The sequence below is a fragment of the Pseudophryne corroboree genome, chromosome 1 (assembly GCF_028390025.1).
Source record: "Pseudophryne corroboree isolate aPseCor3 chromosome 1, aPseCor3.hap2, whole genome shotgun sequence".
NCBI classification, from domain to species: Eukaryota; Metazoa; Chordata; class Amphibia; order Anura; family Myobatrachidae; genus Pseudophryne; species Pseudophryne corroboree.
Window position 1 is genome coordinate 736,220,367 of NC_086444.1, and position 7,251 is coordinate 736,227,617.

The window sequence follows — 7,251 nt, forward strand, 5'->3', positions numbered from 1 at the left end:
CAGCAGGCACGACCTCCACCCGGGAGAGTGGGAACTTCATCGGGAAGTTTTCCGCATGATTGTGAACCGTTGGGAAAGACCAAAGGTGGACATGATGGCGTCCCGCCCGAACAAAAAATGGGACAGGTATTGCGCCAGGTCACGAGACCTTCAGGCGATAGCTGTGGAAGTCCTGGTAACACCGTGGGTGTAACAGTCGGTGTATGTGTTCCCTCCTCTGCTTCTCATAACCAAGGTATTGAGAATTATAAGACATAGAGGAGTAAGAACTATACTCGTGGCTCCGGATTGGCCAAGAGGGACTTGGTAACCGGAACTTCAAGAGATGCTCACAGAGGACTAATGGCCTCGGGAGCTAAGAAGGGATTTGCTTTCAGCAAGTACCATGTCTGTTCCAAGAGGAACCGTAGCATCGGCCTTTAAGAAAGGACCTGCTCCAGCAGGGACCTTGTCTGTTCCAAGACTTACCGCGACTGCGTTTGACGGCATGGCGGTTTGAACGCCGGATCCTAAGGGAAAAGGCATTCCGGAAGAGGTCATACCTACCCTGGTCAAAGCCAGGAAGGAGGTGACCGCACAACGTTATCACCACATGTGGTAAAAATATGTTGCGTGGGTGAGGCCAGGAAGGCCCCACGAAAAAATTTCAACTAGGTCGATTTCTGCACTTCCTGCAAACAGGAGTGTCTATGAGCCTCAAATTGGGGTCCATTAAGGTTCAAGTTTCGGCCCTATAGATTTTCTTCCAGAAAGAATTGGCTTCAGTTCCTGAAGTCCAGACGTTTGTCAAGGGAGTATTGCATATACAGCCCTTGTGTGCCTCCAGTGGCACCGTGGGATCTCAACGTAGTGTTGGGATTCCTCAAATCATATTGGTTTGAACCACTCAAATCTGTGGATTTGAAATATCTCACATGGAAAGTGACCATGCTGTTGGCCCTGGCCTCGGCCAGGCGATTGTCAAAATTGGCGGCCTTGTCTTACAAAAGCCCATATTTGATTTTCCATTCGGGACAGGGCAGAACTGCTGACTCGTCCCCAGTTTCTTCCTAAGGTGGTGTCAGCGTTTTCACCTGAAACAACCTATTGTGGTGCCTGCGGCTACTAGGGACTTGGAGGACTCCAAGTTGCTAGACGTTGTCAGGGCCCTGAAAATATATATATATATATATATATATATATAATTCCAGGACGGCTGGAGTCAGAAAGTCTGACTTGCTGTTTATATTGTAGGCACCCAAAAAGCTGGGTGCTCCTGCTTCTAAGCAGACTATTGCTCGTTGGATTTGTAGTACAATTCAGCTTGCACATTCTGTGGCAGGCCTGCCACAGACAAAATCTGTAAATGCCCATTCCACAAGGAAGGTGGGCTCATCTTGGGCGGCTGCCCGAGGGGTCTCGGCTTTACAACTTTGCCGAGCTGCAACTTGGTCAGGGGCAAACACGTTTGCTAAATTCTACAAATTTGATACCCTGGCTGAGGAGGACCTGGAGTTCTCTCATTCGGTGCTGCAGAGTCATCCGCATTCTCCCGCCCGTTTGGGAGCTTTGGTATAATCCCCATGGTCCTGACGGAGTCCCCAGCATCCACTAGGACGTTAGAGAAAATAAGATTTTACTTACCGATAAATCTATTTCTCATAGTCCGTAGTGGATGCTGGGCGCCCATCCCAAGTGCGGATTGTCTGCATTACTTGTACATAGTTATTGTTACAAAAAAATCGGGTTATTATTGTTGTGAGCCATCTTTTTTAGAGGCTACTTCATTGTTATCATACTGTTAACTGGGTTCAAATCACAAGTTGTACGGTGTGATTGGTGTGGCTGGTATGAGTCTTACCCGGGATTCAAGATCCTTCCTTATTGTGTACGCTCGTCCGGGCACAGTACCTAACTGAGGCTTGGAGGAGGGTCATAGGGGGAGGAGCCAGTACACACCATGTGATCCTAAAAGCTTGCTTTTGTGCCCTGTCTCCTGCGGAGCCGCTATTCCCCATGGTCCTGACGGAGTCCCCAGCATCCACTACGGACTATGAGAAATAGATTTATCGGTAAGTAAAATCTTATTTTTTCCCCCCATATTTCTGCAACCAGGATCGGCTCAAAGAGCCCGAGGCTGGTTATGCTTAGGAGGGGGGACCCCACGCAATTTTTATTGAGAAAATAATCACTTTCCCACCACTTCCCACTGATATACATGCACGGATCTCATGGATCCGTGCATGCCTATCCAATCACGGAAAAAAAAAGCAGGTCTGTTTTTTTTTAGCACTTTTTTACGAGTTGTAATTTTTCACGGCAGTGTTTTTTTTTTTTTATACTTTGCACTTCTTAGTAAATTACCGAGATTCATACTTAAACAGCCGCGTTTTGACCGATGGTGTATTCATTTGTATTTTTTTTGTTGGACTTCCAAAAAATTACGAATGCCCTCATCACTGCCGTGATTATTGCTTAGTAAATTACCGAGATGACACTTTGATGAAAAAACGGCATCTCGGTCAAAATCGGGAACTTAGTAAATTTACCCCAAGGTGTAAACTGAGACGGGGCGATGACAAGGGGAACCTCTAACTAAAGACAGAAACACACAGTTAGGGGCACTACAGAACTAAATGAAAGTATGTGCGGCTCTGCCGTCAAGATAAACACCAACAAAGGCAGTGCTGTTCACACGCCTACATGACACTGTCGTATACCAGCGAGGACAGCAGAATCCTCTGCAGAAACTCCAAAACAAATATAACGGAAAGATGCGGCCAAGCCGCTACTCACGACACCGGTGGGAATACAGGCAGATGGACGGGAACCCCAAAGCCGCAGACACAGGCTCACAGTACCGGAAGGCTGGCAGGGTTCCGACAACAGACCACTGGACACCAAGACGCAGGATTACTGGATCAAGGATAGGCAAACTACAGGATTCCAGGACAGGAACGCTCCAGGCAGGAAGCAGATCACCAGAAGCTGACAGGTTCTCACTGAGGGTAGGAATGCAGGTGGACTGTAGTAAACTCCAGATTCTACCAGAAGTGAATATGCAGGATTCCACTATAAAACGGTCTGGACACCGATACTATATAGGACATGAAACAAGCCAGGAACATTCAGGTATCTTTTACAAACGTCTATCACCAGCTCAGAACTGCAGAGTTAGCTGGGTAATAAGGGAACATGTCCCAATCAGAATTGCTGGAGACCATGCATACAGTAATGGCCAATTACCTGCTGGTGAGAGTAACACAGACAAGAGCCAGATTGCAGAGACTCACCACATAATGATCAACTATCAAACAAGTGAGGCTAAACACATAGACACAGGCTGCAATTACACCGACTCACCACCGGCGGCCAACAAGAATCTTCTAAACCAGTGTAATGGAAATCCTGGCATGCGAACAGAACAATAATACAAAATACATAAACGGAAAGCAAACAGGAATGAACCACTGCTTGTGGTTCATAACAACGACGGTGGCTTACATAAGCCGACAGGGCAGAATGAAGAGCAGAGCGGCAATGTCAGAGGTGACAAGAATCATCCTCTGGGCAGAAAGACACTCGGCGCTCTCAGCAACCTTCATTCCGGGAGTGGACAACTGGGAAGCAGACTTCCTCAGCAGACAAGATCTCCATCCAGGGGAGTGGGGTCTCCATACGGAGGTGTTCAGACCTTTGGGGGTTACCCCTGTTAAAGAATATTTATCTTACATAAAACCCTTTAAGAGGTCTAAGAACACTGTACGCTATTGACGTATGGAATACCGTAAGGGTACGCACGTTGCGTAGCAATCGCTTAGCCGTAGTCGAGACGCTCAAGCGTCACGTTCGCTCACGGCCAAGAGACCACAGGCAGGCACGCTATTGGCTGCCGACTAACGTAATGGTTCGCTATTAGCGTAGCGGACGCTCGGGACCACGAGGAGATCACCAGCGGCGCAGACGCTCACAATGTTAAACCTTTATAACTATACCATAAACAATGTACTTATACTGTAAATCCTTGTGTAGTGATAAGATGAGAATGCAACACTGTGTAAGCGGGTTTACACTAAAGCTGTTTGAGCGATAGAGACGCTCCTATTACCCACTGCAATATAATGAACACACAATACCGGTCTAAGGGTCTAACGCCTTTTAAGGAAATGAATGAACGTTCAAAAAGAATAATACAATACAAGTCATACACTACCAATATAACATAGACTACCTAACCAGATAACTACACATGAAATACAATATTAGTACAATAAGAGAAACGAGAGAGAAAGAGAAGAGAGAGAGAGAGAGAGAGATATGGCTCACAATAACAAGAAAGACAATATGATTGCGGAGAAAACTTACGCTCAAGGGAAACAATCGCATGCGCCTCTGGATATCCAGCTCCCGATTATCAGCAATGAGAACCGTTGAAGAGAATAGAGAGCTGGCCCAGATCGGCTTGTCCTTTTATACCCTACACATAATACAGTACAATGGTCCTATATTCTTATTGTTCATTGGACACAGGAATTCCTCTTCGCATTATAACAAAAGGTCATAGGTTGATTCATACAGGTGGGCTGTGACTATTTCCAACTGCTCAGGTGGGTGGGAAACTAGGTTTCCCGCCGCATGGATAATAAAGTGCAAATATAGTAAAAGTCCATAAACTTCTTATGTCCATAACTATTCGCACGAGCGATTAATCCGCTTCAAACCAACACCGGAATATTGCTAATTAAATACTCTTCCGATGGATACTAAACACCACTGTATAACCCTTGTCTGACCCTTCGTATCAAACAAAGAGGGATCTCTCTGTCCATGAACATGCTACATTAACTAAACTTTCACATTCTATCAAAGGGACCATAATCTACAAAATACATTATATTGTGAAAATATGTAACGATTGAGTCGCACGCTAGGCGCACATAAACTCTACCGTAAATGCGCATACAGTGCGCCTGCGGGTGCACGTAACGGCGGGTATGCGCACTCACGGGAGAGCGCACGCATGCGCAGTGAGGACACATATGAGGTGCAAATATGGCAGTGTGCATCATGATATTTTTCTGACTTTGACAGTCCACCCTTTGGCAGTCACCAATAACTGCCACTTCCTAAAACATTTCAAAAAGAGAAAAATATATGTCATGTGTAAATATTTCTATGGTTGGGTAGGGGAGGAGAGGAGAAGGTAGGAAAAGGGTATGACCTAGTGAGATAGCAGAAGCATGTGTGTATGGATCCATGTTTGGGGGGTCATGTATCATTGTGCCGTACGTGGTTTTAAATCAAGCTTCGAGGTATTGCGAAGTATACATTTGAATTCCTTCTTATCCCGTGGTACGGGTCTGTGGATGGGCTGTCAAACTTTTCCGATCTCTCTTCGGCTTTTGGATGCAACAAAATGGGGGAGCACATTTTAGTTGATGATACATGAATGGGGGAATATGTGAATGCTGATATCTGTGCCGGTATTCCCTATCGCCTATGTGTGTGCTTTACCTGAAGGTTGTAGAGATGAAGATAAGAAACAATTATGGTAAATGCAGTGGTATTCTATGTCAGGTTAATGAACATTTGTCGGTTGAAGTCTTGTCTGGTGTCTGTTGAATGCAGTCTTCTTTGGGCTTTTGCCAGAAAGTGCGGGCAAAAAGCTTTGTCAATGTCCATAGACTTACAAAAGTGTTGGGCTAGCGTGAATTTAAAATTTCTAGGGAAACTGGGGGTCTATGGCATAGTTCATCAAATATCTGTGTATAAGGTTGTCAAAACTTCTTCTTTAATCCATCTGTTGTCTGTATACAGGATCATCAAATTCCTCGTCCAAGTGGGTCTTTTTACCTTGGAGAAAACGGAAAACAGGTGAAAGAAACGGACCGCAGAATCGCATTTTCATCACATCATTGTCTCTATCGTTGGGTCATAAATCAAATCCATTGGAATTATAATGTCCTTACTCCTTAAACTCATCACCTTAGTACTTCGTTTACACTTCGTTAAAGCCTGAACGCATCTAAATATCAAGCCAATCGATATGACAACACCTAGGATACATAGGAGAAACTTCCCAACATCCATTATGACTCCTTGAGCCCATTCTCCTAAACCAGAGAACCAATTTCGCGGGTTCAACCATGACACCCAACCAGTCAGCTCATTACCCACAGCAGCAAGGGTGAGATTGTGTCTCCTGCAAAATTCCCACTTTAATTGGAGAATGTCATCCATCTTTTGGTCTATGACCTCGACCGGGTCCTCGGTACTATTCGTAATATATGTGCAGCATTTCACGCCGTACTGCGTTGCCAGTGTGACACAATATCCGCCTGTTACTGCTGTGAGATAATTGAGAATCATCCTATGCTGAACCAGTTCTGTTTTATAAGCTTGAAGCTCCCTTCCGGTATACCTAAAAGTGTCATCATACATTTCTGTGATATTGTCTAACAAATTTGCGAGCGCAGATATGTATTTATAATTCAACACTCCTCTGGCGGTGCGAGTGATGTCTAACGCGAGTAGAACCTGAATCCCGGTGGATTCATGGATCATGTCAGAGGCCGGATGCTCTGTTCTTTCTATCAGGTGCCGTTTAACTACGTGCTCGTAATGAGTGTGAGTATAAGGAGCTTGGGCACTGCGGTGAATATCTTTCATTTTGGCATGTGATACAGTCATTACCTCAGGCAGTACTTTTCCAATATAACACAATCCTTCAGAGTTTGGGGCAAGCCACTTATACGCCTTCCTCCCGCATATGAAATATGCATCATCGGGGAGAACATATGGGACGGAGTAGGACATAACCATATTACACATCTTCCATGTGAAATCTCCTAACCCTAATTCTCCCATCTGTCTAGTACACGTATCAGTTTGTACGATATGTGCACAGTATCCTGGTGATACCTCTCCAACTCTCGTAATCCTACTTCCTAGGGTATACCTATATCGGAAAGATTTTTCTCTACTGGCTATGTGGCGTATAAGCTCTGTATCTGTTGGCATTCTATCGGCTCTGTATGAAAAGGTCATGGTTTGGTTTCTCCATGACACTTCCCAATTTCCCGGCTTTCGGGGATTGGAAATGTTAAAACATATTAGGGACTTATCCACATGATATTGGTGGAGCTTCAAACTAGGAGGACTGGAGATATTAAACCTCCTGTCCACCGGCCTCCCACCACTTAGCTCAAGTACCTCCCCTATCGTTAAAGGAAATGGTACTAAGCCTGATTTACTATGGCCTTGAGGTACTTG